The following is a 20,966-nucleotide window of genomic DNA, read 5'->3' as shown; positions in this document are numbered from 1 at the left end:
CAATGAGACAGGTACAAGTCACGGGTAACTACCGAACACTTGTAGTGTTTCTAGTGTCACACGTGGTAATGATGAGTGTTTGTTTGTTTGTTGTTTTTTTTTTAACGCAGTAAATCTCACAAACTTTTAAAATAGGTTGTAATTGAAAACTTTAAATTCCAGGTGACTGGTGTAACGCTCGGAGAAGGCAATGGCACCCCACTCCAGTACTCTTGCCTAGAAAATCCCATGGACGGAGGAGCCTGGCAGGCTGCAGTCCAAGGGGTCGCTGAGAGTCGGACACGACCAAGTGACTTCCTACTTTCACTTTCCACTTTCCTGCATTGGAGAAGGAAGTGGCAACCCACTCCAGTGATCTTGCCTGGAGAATCCCAGGGACGGGGAAACCTGGTAGGCTGCCGTCTATGGGGTCGCACAGAGTCGGACACGACTGCAGCGACTTAGCAGCAGCAGCAGCAGCAGGTGTGATGCTAATAAAGGGAAACCTCACTAAAATTGAGTCAGGAGACCAGAAGGGGGAGCTCTCATGGATTACCACTCAAGTTCAAATACAGGAAGACTTGTCAATCATAGACCTAAACAGAAGAATCATCAATAGGAAAGAACAATCAGTTGTAGGCCCGGACAGAAAAAGATGTACCTTGTATCTCCTGCAATATATCAGCAACTCGGCCAATGAGAAACTGTCACCACCCTGATCTTTCACTTTTCCCCAGTGTCCTTTGGTTCAAAACAAGTCCTCTCAGCTTCTTTCTCTTTCTCTCTCAAAGAACGTTCCTTCTTCTCCTTTGTGTGCAATTTGCCTATGCTTTTGCCATAGTTTGCTTGTCCTGCTTTGTGATTCCCCTGCTATTTCTGAATCAACCCACTTTGTTGGGGAGAAAAACCCTAAAATTTTTATTCTAAAGGTCAACCCTGGCATTATTTTATTGGAATGGGCTGCCCTAGAGAAATGTGTATGTCCTTGAAAAGTCATAAGAGAATGTTCGTATCGTACCATTTCAGAATATCCTCAACTGGATAAGTATACTGAGATATATTCTTCCAAGGAACACACACAGAGACAAAGAACTACCTGAAAACTATGGTTAAATCTCATAGACGTTACGCTGAGTGAAAGAAGTCAGGCCCATACCCCTCCTTCCCAAACAAACAAACCCAGTTCTTCGGAGGGGTGTGTGTGTATGTGATTACTCTGAGCTCTTTCATGGACGTCATGAGGAAGCCTTTTGTGGTCTGGTGATTTATCATACCTTAGATCTTTGGTAATGCTTCACTAGTTATTCAGGTTGGTGTGCACCGGTAATCGTTTTGGAAGCGTATACGCTTTGAACTTTACACATGTTATTCCTCATTTTGTCAAACATCTAAAACCACTTGGTTATGGCTAATGTGATGTTGATACTTATTCTTTTCTTTTGGCCTGGGCTGGGAGGCAAAGTAAACTCGAAATACTTATTGGGCTATTTTGGCTGTCCTCAGACTTTTGGCTTTCCTTCACTATCAGATAGCTGATTACTTATTTATATGTTGCTCACAATCATTATCTTAAGTTGACCTTCAACTGTTAATACTGTGTCAAAGAGAAAATGTGGTGTTATTTTAAGAATAATTAATTACAATAATTATATTTAAGAATCTGCCGACCGATGCAGGGACACAGGTTTCATCTCTTGTGAGGGAATGTTCCATGTGTTGTGTGCCACACCTACGGAGCCCGCTGGCCTAGAGCCTGTGCCCGGTAGCAAGAGACGTTACCGCAAAGAGAAGCCCCTGATTGCCACAACTAGAGAGATGCCTATGCGCAGCAGCGAGACCCAGCAGTCAAAACTAAAATAAATAAATAATTATGGAAGAAAAAAATACTTATAAGCCAAGGAAAAGGGTGGTATGTGAAGTTGAGAAATCCTGATGAGGAAAGTAGTTCCACTAGGCTTAGCTATCTCAGACGTGTCAAAGGGAGGACTCTGGCAGGTATGACACACGGAAATTTGCCACAGTCATTTCACTACTAAACATTCAAGAAGTTTTGGAGCATCCACACGTAGCCAAGAATATTTACCTGATTAGTCATCTTCACCAGATCAACCAGTCCAGACTAGCTGTTTGATGGCTTTCAGCTTATCTATTTATCAAGGGTTCTTAGGAGACCCGGGTTCGATTCCTGGGTGGGGAAGATCCCCTGGAGAAGGAAATGGCAACCCTCTCCAGTATTCTTGCCTGGAGAATCCCATGGACAGAGGAGCCTGGCAGGCTACAGTCCATGGGGCCACAAGAGTCAGACACGACTTAGTGACTAAACCACCCCCTTAGCCTTCCTTAATCGATAGAAATTGATAAGAGGACAGACTAGAAACTCAGGTAAGGCTTTATTGGGATCCCTGCTGCAGCAAAACAAGTAACAGGTTCCCTTGTTTGCCCTGGGTGGGGGGCAGGGGGAGGGATGGTGTGCTGGTTCCTTCCACGGGGTGGGTGGAGGGGTCAGGCTACAGGACTGGCTCAGGGGGTTTGCCTGTGTGTTTCCTGGTGTCGTGTGCAGGGGGAATGTGCAGTACCCTGCTTTTGCTCCGGGCACCCTGTTTTTGGCACCAGTTCTTCGGAGATGACAGTTGGGATTTTGGTCTTTTTGTATCTTGTTGTCCACAATTTCCACCAAAGGCATACATGCAGTTATTTTTTGTCCCCTATTGTTTCTTTGTATTTTGTTGCTGGGGAAGACATTTGGATCTCAAGGACACAGCAGTGAGTGGTGGCCTGAAGCAAGATCTTTGTTGCCTGTCCAAGAATTGGACCAGGGTAGCCTGTGTGAAAACCAGGAATCCTAGCCACCAGTCCATCAAGAGCTAGGGCTAGAAGCAAAGTTGGCCTGACTAGCGCCTTCATTGAAAACTGAATTTCTTAAAGCGACAAAAGCTGAAAAGACAGGTACAAAGTGCATTATTAGAGCCACAGCACAAGTTGGAGGGCACACGGATACACAATTTATTTAAGACAGAAGCAAGGCAGAGAGACACACTCAGAGAGAAAGGGTGTGTGTGTCCTCCTTAACGAGAAGGAGTGTATCAGAGAGGTGATTCAGATCACTTATATAGGACATTTCTTCCGGGCGCAGAGGCCTAGGGCGAGGTTAACACCACCTATTAAGGGGTGGCTCCGTCTACCTCCTTTTTGACCCAGGAAAAAGCTTTGTAGGCATGGATAGTCTGCAAAGATCTCCTTGACCTCAAAAATACGAAATACGTGGTCTCTTTATTTCTATCCAAGCGGGACTCAGCTCTTCCTTGCTCCTCCTGATATCCTTATCTTAAAGAAGCTTTAGAGGTACATGGGATATTTAGTTGCAGCATGAAAACTCTTAGTTGTCCCAGGTGGGATCTAGTTCCTTGACCAGGGATCCAGCTCCGGCCCCAGGCACTGGGAAGTGTGGAATCTTAGCCAGTGGACCACTAGGGAAGCCCCTGTCCTTAGTCTGGAGTATCTGTCCACAGGAGACAGATTCCAGCTGCTCAGCGTGGGGCGCATGGAATTTCTGCCTCAGTTTGTCCAGGTGCAAACATTGCAGCAAAGGGTCCCAGGTCCCAGCCTGTCTCAGTAAGACAGAGGATACAGACAGGTGTTAAAATCTGTTCAGAGTCAAAACCACACCTGAAGCTGGAAATAAAATGAATGAAATTTCTGGTGAATGACCCAATTTTCACGAATGGAACTGAGTTCACGGCCAGTCGTGACGCCTAATGCGTTTTACTAGACATACACACAACACTACATCACAAAGACAACTGGATTTGAAAGGAACCGGTTTCCCCTGGACTGCTAAATGTTCTGTTCTCCCCGCTGAACGCCGTTATTTGAAAAAAGGTGTACAGGCTTCAGCCGACCGCCAGACCGGGGCTGGGCAGGACAAAAGTTAAGGCAGGCAGCCGAGCGCGCCGGGTCCCAAACACGTAGCGGGTGGGAGAACAGGAGCGGGAGGCGGACGTCGCTTCCCCCAGAGGGCGCCCGCCGGCCGGTTGGCCGGGCCGGACGGCGTGGGAGGAGGGAGGCGGGGCCTAGGGCGGGGCGTGGGCTGGAGGGCTTCCCGTGACGTCACGGACGAGGCGTGTCGTATGTAGATACCCGAGCGCAGGGGCTGCTGGGCCGTCAGCTGGTGCTGAAACACGATACGGTCTCCCGTGGCGTGGGAGAGAACTGAGGAGTTTCTGCTTGAAAGTGCGTGGGTGCGCTGTGTGGAAGGTCCAAGAAGGGTCGGGGATGCGGGGAGGAAAGTGAGCGTGTGTGTACAGTGCAGGGCGTCTGAGGTTGCGGTGGGGCGGCAGGCGGGCAACTCATACTTACCTGGCAGGGGAGATACCATGATCACGAAGGTGGTTTTCCCAGGGCGAGGCTTATCCATTGCACTCCGGATGTGCTGACCCCTGCGATTTCCCCAAATGTGGGAAACTCGACTGCATAATTTGTGGTAGTGGGGGACTGCGTTCGCGCTTTCCCCTGTGCTCTTTGGTTGCTGAAAGTCAGACTATGGCTTTTTAAGTGTTAATAAGTGATCTTTAGCCCTTTTTATGGTGCTGTACGCTAATAACCCCATTGGTGTGACTTAACTGTTATTTACGTTTATGAGGTTAAGTAGGGTTCATATGTTATTCTTTTTCGGTGAGTGTTCCAAAGGACTGTTTTTTTTTTTGCAGGGCTAGTTGGTTAGAGTGGTTTGTTTTTTTTCCCTTGTGGACTATCGGACAGTCCTCTGAAGTGCCCCACTGCAATGACCTGGCCCCTTCGACATTCAGCTTCGTTTTTCACGTAATTCCTTCAGGATTCCTGAAAAACCGCAGCTCTATCTCGCCGGACTATAGATTAAATCTTACGGAGTGGTCTGATCTCCCCCAGATTGGAACTGGAAGGACGCTAGGTTCTAAGTAGTCCTCCGTCACCCTAACGTTACTGAAATTCACGGCTTTGAATCGGTGATGGTATATGAAACTGTATAATTTCCTGTTCTCACATTTTCTTATGCTTTCAAATGTCACCCTGCTTATTTAACTTATACGCAGAATACATCATGGGAAACGCTGGGCTGGAAGAAGCACAAGCTGGAATCAAGATTGCCGGGAGAAATATCAATAACCTCCGATATGCCGATGACACCACCCTTGTGGCAGAAAGTGAGGAGGAACTAAAGAGCCTCTTGATGAAAGTGAAAGAGCAGAGTGAACAAGTTGGTTTAAAGCTCAACATTCAAAAAACGAAGACCATGGGCAACTGGTCCCATCACTTCATGGGAAATAGGTGGGGAAACAGTGGAAACAATGTCAGACTTTATTTTGGGGGGCTCCAAAATCACTGCAGATGGTGATTGCAGCCATGAAATTAAAAGATGCTTACTCCTTTTAGGAAAGTTATGACCAACCTAGATAGCATATTCAAAAGCAGACACATTACTTTGCCAACAAAGGTCCGTCTGACAGTCAAGGCTATGGTTTTTCCAGTGGTCATGTATGGGTGTGAGGGTTGGACTGTGAAGAAAGCTGAGCGCCGAAGAATGGATGCTTTTGAACTGTGATGTTGGAGAAGACTCTGGCGAGTCCCTTGGACTGCAAGGAGATCCTACCACTCCATCCTAAAGGAGATCGGTCCTGGGTGTTCATTGGAAGGACTGATGCTAAAGCTGAAACTCCAATACTTTGGCCACCTCATGCGAAGAGTCGACTCATTGGAAAAGACCCTGATGCTGGGAGGGATTGGGGGCAGGAGGAGAAGGGGACGACAGAGGATGAGATGGCTGGATGGCATCACCGACTCGATGGACGTGAGTTTGAGTGAACTCCGGGAGTTGGTGATGGACAGGGAGGCCTGGCGTGCTGCGATTCATGGGGTCGCAAAGAGTCGGACACGACTGAGCGACTGAACTGAGCTGAGCATTAGGGTTTTTCCCCCAAAAACCAGTTCTACGCATCAGGTGGCCAAACTATTGAAGCTTCAGCATCAGTTCTTGCAACAAATGTTCAGGACTGATTTCCTTTAGGATTGATTGGTTTGATCTCTTGTAATCGGGACAGTGGTGATTTTTTTTTTTTTTTTTTAGTGCAGTTTTTTTTTTTTTTTTTGGCTACGGGTGTTACTGATGATTGTCGTGCCTAAGGCTGCGAGCGACTTTGCGCACGTACTCACTTGGTAATATGATGTTGCTGTGGTTTAGTCGCTAAGTCATTCCCGACTCTACGTTATTGCCAGGAGATAAGTACTTCTTCACACACATCCTCTGAACTTTAGCACCATTCTTGCTTGCATTTTGACTGCACTTTCCGTGTCACCTTAGAGTTTACACAGTTTGAGTTTTTAAAACGTGTATCCTAGAGGCACCCTGGTATATTCTTAATAACAGAGACTTGCAATAGATTAGATTCAACAGTTTTTGCTGGGTACCTGAGCCCACGCTTGCGAGGTCCTAATGGAGAACTGAAGCCCACAAAAAAGAGCTAGATAGAAACTGCCTCAGTCTCTTGTTGCTTTTAAACTCCCAACCCTAAAAATAGAAGTGTCCTTCTATAGCTATTTGTCAAAGAACAAAACAGTTACCTGGCCCAAGAGCTGTGAAACAGTAAGAGGACATCTGATAGGAAGTATACATTGCTGCGAGTCTGTTTGTATCAGCAGATAAAGTACCTTTGTGAGGGGTAACAGTGCTGGTGACCTCCGGAGCTCTTCCCAGGGTCCAAACGAATATGACAACCACTTCTATTTCTCCTTTCCAAATCTCAGCTAGTATCTACAACTCTGCTTTAAAGTCTGCTAAATCCAACATCTGAGACATCTTGGGGTTGTCTTTTTTTTTTTTTTTTCTTTTTAAAACTATGTGTTGAATAAGTAGCATTTTTCTGTTTCTTGGCATGTTTCACTTTTGTTCACAGGACTCTTTGAATGATACATTATAGACATTCTGGATTCTGGTATCTTCTCCAAAATGTATCAACTTTTGTTCTACTAAGCAATTTGATTACTGGCCAACCACTTTGAACTTGTGTAGGGCTGGATTTACGGATTGTGTTGGTAGATCTGTGGAACGTCCCAAGCCCTCCTTGGTGTGGCTCAACCTCCAAACCCTGCTAACCTTGTCAGGTCTTAGTTTTACACTTTTGGAGGGAGGATCAAGAGTAGGCCTTACACTAGGGTATGGTCTTTCTTCCTAAAACAGTCTTTCTGGAGTATCAACTGAATGCTCAGGGTGATACAGAGTTAACAGGGCCTGAATTCCAGTGTTGCCAGCAGAGACTTCTAAAATCTCTGTTCTGGTTTTCATCCCAATAGCACCTGTTGTCCCATAAGCCTTGCATAAGCACTCCACCCATGAGCAGCCAGCCTAGCACTCAGCAAATGACTGGCAGGAGACCCAATGTAGACTTTTGAAAACTAGCCTGTAAACTGTTCTCTCCTCTCTCCTTCTCTACAGATTCTGGTTGTTTCAGTTGCCCTCTGATCTCTGCCTTAGCTTTGTGTGAGCACCATGCTCTGCTTGCTGTACCACCATCAGGTCATTCCCACAACTCTCTCTCAGGCACTCACAGTCTTGCACTGTCTCTGTCCAGTGTGTATAACCAGGTGCTTCACACATTTTGCCCATTTTTATGGTTGTTTAAGGCAAGGAGCACAAGCTGGAATCAAGATTGCCGGGAGAAATATCAATAACCTCCGATATGCCGATGACACCACCCTTATGGCAGAAAGTGAAGACTACGGAGCCTCTTGATGAAAGTGAAAGAGCAGAGTGAACAAGTTGGCTTGAAGCTCAACATTCAGAAAACGAAGACCATGGGCATCTGGTCCCATCACTTCATGGGAAATAGGTGGGGAAACAGTGGAAACAATGTCAGACTTTATTTTGGGGGGCTCCAAAATCACTGCAGATGGTGATTGCAGCCATGAAATTAAAAGACGCTTACTCCTTTAGGAAAGTTATGACCAACCTAGATAGCGTATTCAAAAGCAGACACGTTACTTTGCCAACAAAGGTCCGTCTGACAGTCAAGGCTATGGTTTTTCCAGTGGTCATGTATGGATGTGAGGGTTGGACTGTGAAGAAAGCTGAGCGCCGAAGATTTGATGCTTTTGAACTGTGGTGTTGGAAAAGACTCAGGCGAGTCCCTTGGACTGCAAGGAGATCCTACCACTCCATCCTGAAGATCCTAAAGAAGATCAGTCCTGGGTGTTCATTGGAAGGACTGATGCTAAAGCTGAAACTCCAATACTTTGGACACCTGGCATGCTGCAGTCCATGGTGTCGCAAAGAGTTGGACCATGGACTTCAGCATGCCAGGGTTCCCTGTCCTTCACCAATTCCCGGAGCTTGCTCTAACTCATGTCCATCAAGTCCGTGATGCCATCCAACCATCCCATCCTCTGTCGTCCCCTTCTCCTGCCTTCAATCTTTCCCAGCATCAAGGTCTTTTCCAAGGAGTCAGTTCTTCGCATCAAGTGGCCAAAGCATTGGAGCCTCAGCTTCAGCATCAGTCCTTCTGATTGGCAGCTGAGTTCTTTACCACTTCCTTATTACAATTCTAATAGTTTTATATGTATCAAAAAATATTTTCCTCTTCTTTTTCATCCCAGCACAGGCTAATATAAAATCTGTTGATAGGAGTTAACTTTTTTTTTTTTGACTTAACTTTTAATCTCAGTATTTTAAGTTAGCTGCTGCTGCTGCTGCTGCTAAGTCCCTTCAGTTGTGTCCGACTCTGTGCGACCCCATAGACGGCAGCCCATCAGGCTCCACTGTCCCTGGGATTCTCTAGACAAGAACACTGGAGCAGGTTGCCATTTCCTTCTCCAATGCATGAAAGTGAAAAGTGAAATCGAAGTCTCTCAGCCATGTCTGACTCCCAGCGACCCCATGGACTGCAGCCCACCAGTCTCCTCCATCCATGGGATTTTCCAGGCAAGAGTACTGGAGTCGGGTGCCATTGCCTTCTCCGATTTGAAGTTAGAGGATATCTATAAATTAGAATGAATGTGGCTCAGAAGAAGAATTAAAATCATTCAAAGACAAAGAGACTTTATCCTCTTTTGTGGAAGGGTTAGCATGTTTTCGTTGTTTGGGGTAAGCATGCTTTTGCTTTTGTGTTTATTTGGAAGTTAAGAATGGTTTCAAAAGAAGGAGGGGTAGAGGGAGGAAAGGATGTATGTATACACACACACATGCCAAACCCATAAGAAGCTGATCCTGGTAGATCTGTGCCAAGGTTGCTAAACTGGAAGCAAATTTCCCAAAGTTTCCATCCCTGCATGTTCTGGGTTAACTTGGGCCATAGGAAGATACTGAGATATGGAAATCAGAAATGGAAGTGGCTGTCATATTCGTTTGGACCCTGGGCAGGCAATGGGAGGTCACCATCGTTGTTACTGCTCACACATATAATTTATCTGCTGGTACAAACAGGCCCACAGCAATTTATAGCTTGTGTGTGTGTGTGTTTGTGTGTGTGTGTGCACACTGGATTCTCTCCCACTCCACGGGAGACCATATCGTGTTTAAGCACCAGATTACGGACCAGCAGCCACTGCGCTCAGATATCTACATATGACACAACCAATCTGTGACGTGAACAGGAATCCACACTTCCCTCCAGCCCACCCTAGTCCCATCCCCCTCCTCCCACGCACTGAAAATAATCCAGGACTTCCACCTACAGCCATAGTATAATAATATAACTCGATTAGACTTCTTGCCTGCAGTTCAGTTCAATTCTCTGGCTTGGAGAATTTTGAGCATTACTTTGCTAGTGTGAGATGAGTGCAATTGTCCAGTAGTTTGAACATTCTTTGGCATTGCCTTTCTTTCGTACTGGAATGAAAACAGAGCTTTTCCAGTCCTGTGGCCACTGCTGAGTTTTCCAAATTTGCTGGCATATTGAGTGCAGCACTTTAACAGCATCATCTTCTAGGATTTGAAGTAGTCCAGCTGGAATTCCATCACCTCCACTAGCTTTGTTCATAGTGATGCTTCCTAAGGCCTACTTGACTTTCTACTCTAGGATGTCTGGCTCTAGGTGAGTGATCATACAAGTGGTTATCTGGGTCATGAAGATCTTTTTTGAACAATTCTTATGTGGATTCTTCCCACTTCTTCTTAATATCTTCTGCTTCTGTTAGGTCCATACTATTTCTGTCATGGTGATCTAGAACTGGTGGTCTGGTGGATAGGATTTGGCACTTTCATAGCTGCAGCTGGGGTCTAGTTCCTGCACTCGTAGGAGTTATCCTCTTTCTACCAAGATTGGAATTGTCTTTTGCTTCAGGGTCCAATGAAGAAGAGCTTCTGCACTGAGTTTCTGAATGCCACTAAGTCAGGGTTTAGGGGGTCTTGACCTCAGGCTGACTGTTAGAGGTGAGATACCATGAACAGCCTGGGCTGGTCAGCGAACATCTCCACTCTTTTCTCCTGGCATGTTACAAACCCGGAGTCATACAGAGTTTTTATCCAAGGAGAATCTGGGACTCGAGTTTCCAAAAATTCATTAAAAACAAGAACCTTTTGTAATATACTGAAAAGTTGCAAGAATACTAATATCATATATTTTGTACCTAAGTGCACAGTTAACATTTTCCCACATTTGCTATCACACTCTCTCCTCATATAAGAATTATGACACCACTTGATAGTAACTTGCTGATACCACGGGATTGCTTCTTTCCTTTGGCATCCCTCTCAAAGTTAACTTCTGTGGGACGTGATTTTGAAGATCAGGGATAGCTTTGTCCTCTGGAAGAGGACCCTCTTGCCCCTTCAGGAACCTGGAATCCATCCTCTTTAGGATACAGAGAGGCTACAGGCAGTGTTTTATTTGACTATTTCCCAAGTGCAGGCCAGTCTTGCCCTGTGATTGCAGGAACCTTTCTAGGCTTCCATCTCCCTCCCTCCACAGCACCGGCTGCCCTCTGGCCCCTTGATGATTGCCTTGGTCAGCAGTGGCATCTTCGGTTAGTCTGAGCAGTAGATTCACCTCATGTTCCTGGTCAGTCGCTCAGTCCTGTCTGACTCTTTGTGACCCCTGGACCATAGCCCACCAGGCTCCTCTGTCCATGGGATTTCCACACTCCTTTGCTAGAAACCCATCAAGGCAGTGCAGCTCTTGTCCTGGCTCCCTGTGCCCTGCAGGGAGCATAAAGTGTTCTGTCAGGACACAGAGGGAAGAATCCTTCTCTGTGCTTGGAGGAAGAGAGAAGCAGATGGGAAACATGTCAAAGGGAGGGGGAGTATCCTCAAGAGCGTTCCAAAACTATTGTGTGATTGCTGTCTGGTGGGGTGCTGCCCCAGGATAATAATGCTTAGTCTTGTGTTGTTCTGGCCTTGACCCAGTCTCAGGTCCAGTCTGAATTCAAGCACAGAGGCATCCTGCTTTACCACACATATGCTGCCTCTCTCCAAAGTGGGGTAGTGATCCACCTTCTATTTCCAGGATTTCAGTGGATAGAAACCATGTGGGTTTGTTTTCTTTTCCTTGAACCTTCTGTTTTGCTGAAATGTAACTCAGGAATATAAAAAAGGCTTAGCTTTAGATAAATTAGTGCTCTCCATCCTAGGTACAAGAAAAAAAAAAGCAAGTTGATAATAAGGATGAATATCAAAATACTGTTAACACTCTAGAGAATTCTAATAATTGGTGTATAATTAATTGCATAGAAAATGTTTGTCGTGTATAATACCAGAGATGACTCCTTGTATGCATCATACTGGTTTCATAATTTCGGTCTAAAGACTACTTCATGTTGACTTTCAGATTTTCTAACAATGTGGAAAATATTGGTGGCATAGTATTTTAGTTTTTACAAGTCTTAGATTTATTTTCTATTCAAAATCCTCATGAAAGTGAGGTACTTAAATTTCCTATGTTGGTTTTAGTTTCCCTTAAGCAAATTTGAATTCCAAAAAGTATTTACATTTATAAAATTTAAAATTATGTGTCCAGTATATTAAATATACCACATAATATCTTTGCAATGAAGATTGAGTCTTATAATTTTAGAAATCATATTGCCTTAATTATTCCACTTAAAATTTAGGGGTAAGTGTTTTAAGTATCATCTAATATGTGATTCCAATTTGCATTTCTCTGTTACAGTTCAGCTCAATTTGTGATTGTAAGATCTATTGTTAACTTTAAGTTCTTTGACTGATGTTACATTGGTTTAATTAATGTATAATCTTTGTCTGAAAAACTTCTAATTAAGGTAGAAATAATAAAATACTGTTTTAATATAATGCTTCCTCATATTTTTATAGATTATAGAATGGTCATAGGTTAACAGATTAAGAGACTGTATTTAAATCTCAATTCTTGGTTACTTGCCTTGTAGATCTCAAGTCAACCATTTTCACATGCTATGAAATTCTTATTTTACTCACTGCTGGGGCCCTTAGGCCCTGGAAGATGGATGAACCTGGAAAGGACATGACAGATTGTGCTCCCACTGTGATTGTGTGTGTGTGTGTGTGTGTGTGTGTGTGATATTCTTCTTTTGATGCCTCCCAGTATGGGTGCAGCAAGAATTGGGACCTTGACTTTGCCCCTGATACAGTGGTTTTCCTGGAGAGGGGCCTGGTACCTGGTGAGCACCTAGTAAGTGCTTGCTTATTAAAGGAATCCTAATGTACAGTCCCAGAAAACTGACAAGGAGGAGAGAAAGTGAGCAATATCCACAGCAGCTTAGAGTATAAGGGACAGAGAGAAACAGAAGGGCACACACTCCAAGAGGGAGAGAAAGAGAGGCAGAGAGAAATGTCCTAGAACCCAGAGACATCCTAGATTGAGTACAGAAAATCCAAAGAGCTCCTGTTTCCTCATGAACTTCAACAGAGGAATCGGAAGGTGAACCAATAACTCTATAAGGATCCAGTTTTGCACAAGATGTATCATCAGGTGCAGGATTCTGTCAGTTGCAACAATTTGTCTCAAGTAAGATAATTTTTGCAGATTTAGCCATGTACTGTCAAGGTGTCTTATGAAGACAGTCATGGCCATGCAAATGATATTGGAGGGAGACCCCCTCATTAGATTGTGTGCATCCCACCAAAGCAAAAATGCAACTTATAAAGGAGAGGGAAGAGAATACATGTCTGGGACCAGTGGATTTTGTTTTGTTTTCTCTTTAATCAATAAGCTGCTCTGCAAGAAGCTTTCCAGAGTTATTCTGACTGGTTTTCATTGGACTCAATTATGTAGGTCACCACTGAAAACAATTATAGGTATTGAAATACTTTCCAAACATCTTGGAAGTTTAGCTGCTGAACATGTGCAATATACTATCTCTGGGTAATGCCCACATTGTCCTTCCATTGTACCTCCCATTAAGCTGAGTCAGTAGGTCACTACTCCCCTTATCAGAAAAATAGATTCATATATAGAAAGTTTGTTGTGATGGCAAGACCATGAAGAAAAAGACTCATTCTTTGAGTTGGAAAAATACATTGGAATATAAATTAGTACAACTATTGAATAAAATTAAGAACATAAAGAGATGCCTTCAGTTTCTGGCAAAGGTTCAGTGTCAGGAATCAGATTTAAATCTGATTTAAATCCTCCTGCCTAAATCTCACTCTCCCCCTTTTCGCTACTCCCAAAGGAAAAAAAATAAAAAATACATGAAATACTGGTTTCCAAGACACTGAAAATCAGGCAGCAAAGGACAGAAGCCTTGAGAGATGAGAAATAAACAAGATGAGTTCTGCCACTGGGCCCAGCTTACTGCTTTCAGAGACTTCCCAGGCTGGGCACCAGGAGAGGGATTTGAGGTCAACTCCTTGGACTGTGAAAATGAAGCTGAATCTTGGTGGAGAGTAAGGCATCTAGAGTTCACAGGACAAAGATCCAGTGATCCTTATTTGCAAAGCAGAAGTAGAGACACAGATGTAGAAAATACATGTTTGGGTATCAAAGGGTAAAGGGGGGCTAGTATTGGAAGATTGGAATTTACGTATATATACTATTGATACTATGTATAAAATAGATACCTAATGAGAATTCAATGTGTAGTATAGGAAACTCTTGACGTTCTGTGGCTACACAAATGGAAAGGAAGTCCTAAAAAGAGGGGATATGTGTATATGTATAGCTGACTCCCTTTGCTGTATGGTAGAAACTAACATAACATCATAAAGCAACTATTCGCCAATAAAAGTAAATAATAAGAAAGAAATATTTTTAAAAAAAAGGTCCAGTGATAAGAGAAAGAGTGAGTGGGGGAGAGAGAAAGAATCCAGGGATATGAAAGGGTTTCACTCAAGTACTCAGCAGAGTAATGATTAGGGTATCGTTATGAGGAAAGTACCTGTGACCAAGGAAAGAAACTTTTAAAAAGATCCTGGAACAATGCCTGGTGCTCATACAGGACAGACACTGTATGATCCCCCCAGACAGACTGGACTACTTGTAGTTCATTGACCATTGGTCAGGAAACTTTTTACAGTGATGGGAATAATTAGCACAAGACTGACCTACCTAAAAAAATCAGGAAAACAAGATCCAAAGGAATCTAACCATTTACAAGTCACTCAACTGTACCCCAGAGTAAAACTCAAGAAGATTTATAAAAATATCAAAATAGCCAGTGTCCAGAAAGGGAAATTTTGATCATGTCTGGCCTCCTACCAAAGAATGACAGTCATGCAAAGAGGCAGGAAAACAACAGATAGGGAGGAAGTCTCCTAATGAATGAATGAATCAATTAATCAACCAAAACTGAACCAGAACCGACACAATATAAAAATCAGCAGAGAAGACTTTAAACAGTTATTGTGACTGTGTGCATATGTCTCAAAAGTTAACTAGAACCGTGGAATATACAGAAATGGCCAAAAATCAAATGTCAGAGATGAAAACTATAACATCCAAGACAATTGAACAGCAGATTAGACATTGCAAAAAAAAGCAAAATTAGGGAACACAAAGTCAAGGACAGTTGTTTCCAAAAGGAAACTCATGCCAAAATAGAATAGTTTTAATGAAAACAGTGTCACTTAATGGTAGGGCAACATTAAAAGAAATGATACATAGGTGGTTAATGTTTCTGAAAATACCCAGGGACAAGAAATAGTTTTTGGAGGAACAATGTCAGATAATTCCAATTGTAGTAAAGATTATAAGCCCACCGATCCAGGGAGCCAAATGAACAAAATAAATGAGCACAACAGTATGAAAAAACCATGTCTAGTCACATCATAATTAAAGTGCTCAAAGCCTTTGAAAAAGAATACAATCCCCAAGAGACCAGAGGAAAAAGACCAGTATCTACAGAAGCAAAAATAAAGATATCAGGTTTCTCATCATAAGCATGTAAGTGAGGAACTTCCTTGATGGTCCTTGTTGTGGGTTGGATCCCTGGTTGGGGAGCTAAGATCCCACATGCCTCGTGGCAAAAGAAAAAAAGAAAAGAAACAGAAACAATATTGTAACACATTCAACAACAATTTTAAAAAGAAAGAAGCATAGAAGTAATAAGACAGTGGAGCAACCTCTTTAAAGGACTGAAGCCTAAAAAGTCAAGGTGGAATTCTATCACTACCCACTCCCAAAAGTCTTTCAAAATGAAGGTGAATAATGACCTTTCAGTTCAGTTCAATCACTCAGTCGTGTCCAACTGTTTGTGACCCCATGAATCACAGCACGCCAGGCCTCCCTGTCCATCACCAGCTCCCGGAGTTCACCCAGACTCATGTCCATCGAGTCGGTGATGCCATCCAGCCATCTCATCCTCTGTCATCCCCTTCTCCTCCTGCCCCCAATCCCTCCCAGCATCAGGGTCTTTTCCAATGAGTCAACTCTTTGCATGAGGTGGCCAAAGTACTGGAGTTTCAGCTTTAGCATCATTACTTCCAAAGAAATCCCAGGGCTGATCTCCTTCAGAATGGACTGGTAGGATCTCCTTGCAGTCCAAGGGACTCTCAAGAGTCTTCTCCAACACCACAGGTCAAAAGCATCAATTCTTCGGTGCTCAGCTTTCTTCGCAGTCCAACTCTTACATCCATACACGACCACTGGAAAAACCATAGCCTTGACTAGATGGACCTTTGTTGGCAAAGTAATGTGTCTGCTTTTGAATATGCTATCTAGGTTGGTCATAACTTTCCTTCCAAGGAAATTTCATGGCTTTACAGACATACAAATGGTGAAAGTCTTCATCACCAACAGACCCACATTTCAAGTAATGTTACAGTAGCCCTCCAGGAAGAACACCACCAGGTGGAAATCTAGATGTACACACAGGGATGAAGGAAAAGAGAGACAGCATCTGCCTGGGAAAAAATACAAGATTTTTAATTTAAATCTCTTTGGAAATATAGGACAAATTTTTAAAAACAACGGTGAGTTATGGGGTTTATAACATGCACAGTGAAGGAGGAACGTGAAGAGATACAGTTGCACTCATTCTCGGAGCTGGAGGATGATTGTAGAAGAGGCTTTTTTGGCCTTTCCCGGAAAGGATGCGAGGAGTAGAAACAACCACTAAGCCTTTGAGTACTTACAGGTGCGCACAGGCAAGGCGTCCCTGTGTAGGTTTCAACCACCAAATCTTTTGCTTAGCAACCAAACGCGCGAACCGATTCCGCCACAGAGATAGGCGTACATCAGGTTCTTCTCATCCCCATGGATGAGCGATCACTCCTTCCACGCCAGGCGGAGCCACCCGCTTTTCCCTGGAGAGCGGCGCCGGATCCAAGCCTCGGACAACAGGAGAAGCCGTGAGCAAGCCGGGCGTCGGGCGATTCAGAAGGCAGAAGTGCAGCCGAGCGTCCTCGCCGCAGAAGCAGCGCCCCGGAGATGCTCCGGGCCTGAGCCGAGGGGGCCCAAGGGAAGCTGAACGCCTGCTGGTCTCGTAATGGTTCTTTCATTTCTTTGCTCCGCCTTCACCCGGCCGTCTGCGCAACCGGCGCTGCCCTCGCTCTGACCGGCCGCAGTTGGTGGGGCAAGAGCTGGAACCAGGGGGTGGGCAAGGTCGGCAAGGGACAAACGCGAAGAGCCAGGAAAGAAGCTGGCGAGGTGGGAACGAAGACAACCAGACTTCCTAGAAAGAGCGTGCCAGATCTGGGGAGGTGAGAATTGGTTTTCGGTTTGGTTTCGTTTTCTCATCCTGTATCAGGATTGATAGGAAGAGAGGGAAAGCAGGCATTGGAGATGCAGGAGAGAAAAAGAATACCTACAGTTTCCAAGAATAAAGCAGCACAATGATTGGAATCATTTTAAGTCAAATAACACAGATCAAAACTCATTGTTGTAGCTTTGAGTGTGGCGCGCCGTGATCGTATAGTGGTTAGTACTCTGCGTTGTGGCCGCAGCAACCTCGGTTCGAATCCGAGTCACGGCATTAGGTTACACCTGGCATCTCCTTGTTTTTTTCTTTTCTTAAACGCCGTAATGGTCTACACTGGGTTCTCTGAAATGTGACCGCCAATTCTATCCAAAAAGGAAATTATTAAGGTGTGTAATCACAGAACAAGATGCACAAATGAACAGCTATTTGACGTGAAATAATTACCAGGATCAAGATGTAGAAAATTTTTATTAGCCAAGTGTGGATGATACACTTGGATGAGGCCCTTTGATACATTTTCCGGGTAATGCCTATCCATCCCTTGCTACTCTAATCTATTCTGATGGCCACTCCACAGTTTAAGCTTGTCCTTTCTTCAAACTCACCTAAATGAATATACACATTTTACTATCTAGAGATCATCAAGCAGAAATTCTGAAGTCGAGTTTCCCAGTAGTAAGAAAATCACAGAATTCAGCACCACACGAAGGCAATGGACAAGGCTTTGCCCTGGTTTAAGCCCTTTCAAGATCACGGTATCTCTGCTGCTAGGTACCCCATGAGCCACCATCTTTCTTCAGGGCCACCCTCCTCCCCTCCACCCTTACCAAATCCCTCTCTGCAAAGTAATTCTAGCAAAGATCTCCCGGTCTTCCTGCTCCTCCCCACACAGGCAGAGCACATACGCTCACCCCCCAGACTGCCTTTCAGCAGCTCTTCCAGACCCACACACACCCACAGTCACTGTGCTGTCTCTTCCACTGCTGCCTCTGCAGGCTTGGTCCACACCCCCCCACCCCTCATCTACCACCCCCACTCCCTCTCTCACCTCTTGCCCTACAATGGACATAACATTTGTCCTAACAGGTCTTCTGAGCAAGTGTCCAAGAGAAAAGGGAAAACGTGCCCACTGCCTGGTAGAGACCACAGGGATTCCAAACAGCAGCAACTGGAGAGTCAGGGCATGTATCTGGATCACCCGGAGATGCCCCAGGCCTGAGCATTGATATTCTGGTGTTGATTTTTACAGGAACTGTCTGCTTATGTCACCAATAACAGGTTTTTCCTTGTGGTAGTGAGACAAATTGGAAATTCCAATTACTCAGGGAAATGAATGTGAATTTATAGATTGAAAGAGAATATTTTAAAAATATATTCCACCCTGCTCAACTGACAAGTGAGATGTCAGTGGGGGGAGATGACAAAAACCTGGGAGGGCGGCAGCATCTGCTTTTGCTGGGCCAGTCATTGAATGTGAGACAGTGGCCTCTGGGAACAACTCTAACTTGGGTCTCTGTCTACCAGAGATACTTTGGAGGATCCGTCTGCACCATGGGGATAGATCACAGCACTGCTTTTTCTTTTCCTGGGAAACCTAAGCCAGGGTCTTCCTGGATCACAAAGGTAGATATTTTAATGACCAGGAGTTGTAACAAAATATTCTTGATAATTTTACTCATTAGGGAAATAAGCAGTAATACTATAAGGAGATATCATTACACACCCTCCAGCATGCTGCTGCTGCTGTTGCTGCTAAGCCACTTCAGTCGTGTCCAACTGTGTGCGACCCCAGAGATGGCAGCCCACCAGGCTCCCCCATCCCTGGGATTCTCCAGGCAAGAACACTGGAGTGGGTTGCCATTGCCTCCTCCAATGCATGAAAGTGAAAAGTGAAAGTGAAGCTCAGTCGTGTCCGACTCTTCGAGACCCCATGGACTGCAGCCTACCAGGGTCCTCCATCCATGGGATTTTCCAGGCAAGAGTACTGGAGTGGGATGCCATTGCCTTCTCCACCCTCCAGCATGACTATATTTAAAATAATTCATTTATCAAATGCTGACAAATTTGGAGCAATTGCATCTGTAGTAGTTGGTTTGACATCATTTTGGAAGACTGTTGGCAATTTCTAATAAAGTTAAAGTTAATCTTTGACTTCATGACCCAGCAACTGCGGAACTTCTGTGGATGTACACGTACACAAAAAGTCTATTATGGAATATACATCAAAACACTAAGAATATTCATCAAGAACACCAATTAACACCAGAAAATCCCCACCGGAATTACTCCAATAATACCAAAATTAATGTGATATGCATAATAATATGAATGTATTTAGTGAACAAAATTTTGCATGAAATAGAAGTTACCAAAAAATGTACATTCATTCATCTGAATTTCAAGAGCAAGCAACAGTACACTATTGCAATAGACCTCACAATAATAATTAGCAATCGATCTAGTGTAGGGATTGCCTTGAAATGGGGCTCAAATGACTTTCTAGGATGGTGGGAATCTTCTATAACTTGATTCAGGTGATGACTACATTTGCCCAAAGTCAGCAAACTGCCTATGAACTAAAGGTGTGTACTTTTTACACTATGTAAAATATAGTTCAATGATTTACGGTTTCCATAAAAATCAGTGAATGGTGACTGGAGACAAGTTGTAGATAGACTGTGAGGACTAGTTTGTATTTATTGTAAAGCCATTAAATCCTTGTTCTCCTTTAGTGTAAATAAAGCCCTCACTGATGTCAGAAATATCTTCACTCTCAGTAAGAGAAAAACAAATACTGTATATGAACACATATATATGGAATCTAGAAAGATGGTACTGAGGAAACTTGAGGGAGGATCAAGAGTGATCAATCAGACATATGTATACCTATGACTGATTCCTGTTGATGTATGGCAGAAACCAACACAATATTGTAAAGCAATTATCCTTCAATTAAAAATAAAAAAAATAAATTTAAAACCAAAGCAAAAAAGAAATAGCTTTACCAGAAAAAGCCAGCAATGACCATGTTATTTTATTAGTGCAAACTATAGACAAGTCTTCTTGAGAGGTGATATTTCAACTTTGGGGCTGTGTTCTGCTTAACAGTGAGACAGGTAATCGTCCTAGGTTTTGCTTTGACCAGTAGATTTGTGTGCTTTGGGATTTACTCCTCGTCTCACTGTATATCACTGCAAGGCCAGCGGCAAACTCTGCTCTCCCACCACTGCTAAGGGACATAGCTGGTGCTGGAATTAAAAGCAAAGAGTTGGAATAGTACTTAGATGTAAAAAAGAATGAAATAATGCCAACTGCAGCAACATGAATGGACCTAGAGATTGTCACACTAACTGAAGTAAGCCAAAGACAAATTTCATATGATATTGCTTATATGAGGAATATAAGACACAAAACCAAAAATGATACAAACGAACTTATATACAAAACAGATGGCCCTGCAGACTTAGAAAACATTATGGTTACTAAAGGGAAAAAGAGGGAGGGATAAATTAGGAGTTTGGGATTAACATATACACATGCTATATATAAAATAGATAACCAACAAGGACCTACTGTATAGCACAGGGAACTATCCTCAATATTTTGTAGTAATGTACAAGGAAAATGAATCTGAAAAAAAATAGACATGTATGTATGTATAACTGAATCACTTTGTTGTACACCTGAAACTAACAGAACATTGTAAATCAACTATAAGTCAACTAAAAAAAAGAAAAAAGGCAAATGGAAAGACAGGTTATAGACACTACCTTGCTATAGCCTGGATCGGAGCCGAGGTTGCTGCCGCTACAATGCAGCACTTACGCTATACAAGCACAATGCACCACAGACCTGTATGACTGCAGTCCTAACTGCACAGACAGGTCTCC

General features: G+C 43.7%; 1 long non-coding RNA gene and 2 other non-coding genes across 3 annotated transcripts; all 3 read left to right on the top strand.

Moving 5' to 3' along the window:
• The first annotated feature begins 4,119 nt into the window (after positions 1–4,119).
• LOC113890468 lies at positions 4,120–5,005 on the top strand. Its single transcript, XR_003510499.1, has 2 exons — positions 4,120–4,209; positions 4,686–5,005. It is a non-coding gene; the product is annotated as an uncharacterized LOC113890468 (long non-coding RNA).
• On the top strand, positions 4,328–4,491 carry LOC113890632. The gene has a single exon (XR_003510587.1). It is a non-coding gene; the product is annotated as a U1 spliceosomal RNA (small nuclear RNA).
• A 12,272-nt stretch (positions 5,006–17,277) lies between the features above and the next one.
• TRNAH-GUG lies at positions 17,278–17,349 on the top strand. The gene has a single exon. It is a non-coding gene; the product is annotated as a tRNA-His (tRNA).
• The last annotated feature ends 3,617 nt before the right edge of the window (positions 17,350–20,966 follow it).

This window comes from Bos indicus x Bos taurus, chromosome 3, assembly GCF_003369695.1.
Source record: "Bos indicus x Bos taurus breed Angus x Brahman F1 hybrid chromosome 3, Bos_hybrid_MaternalHap_v2.0, whole genome shotgun sequence".
Lineage (NCBI taxonomy): Eukaryota > Metazoa > Chordata > Mammalia > Artiodactyla > Bovidae > Bos > Bos indicus x Bos taurus.
The sequence above is the reverse complement of the archived record's forward strand: the minus strand, read 5'-3'. Positions and strand labels throughout refer to the sequence as shown.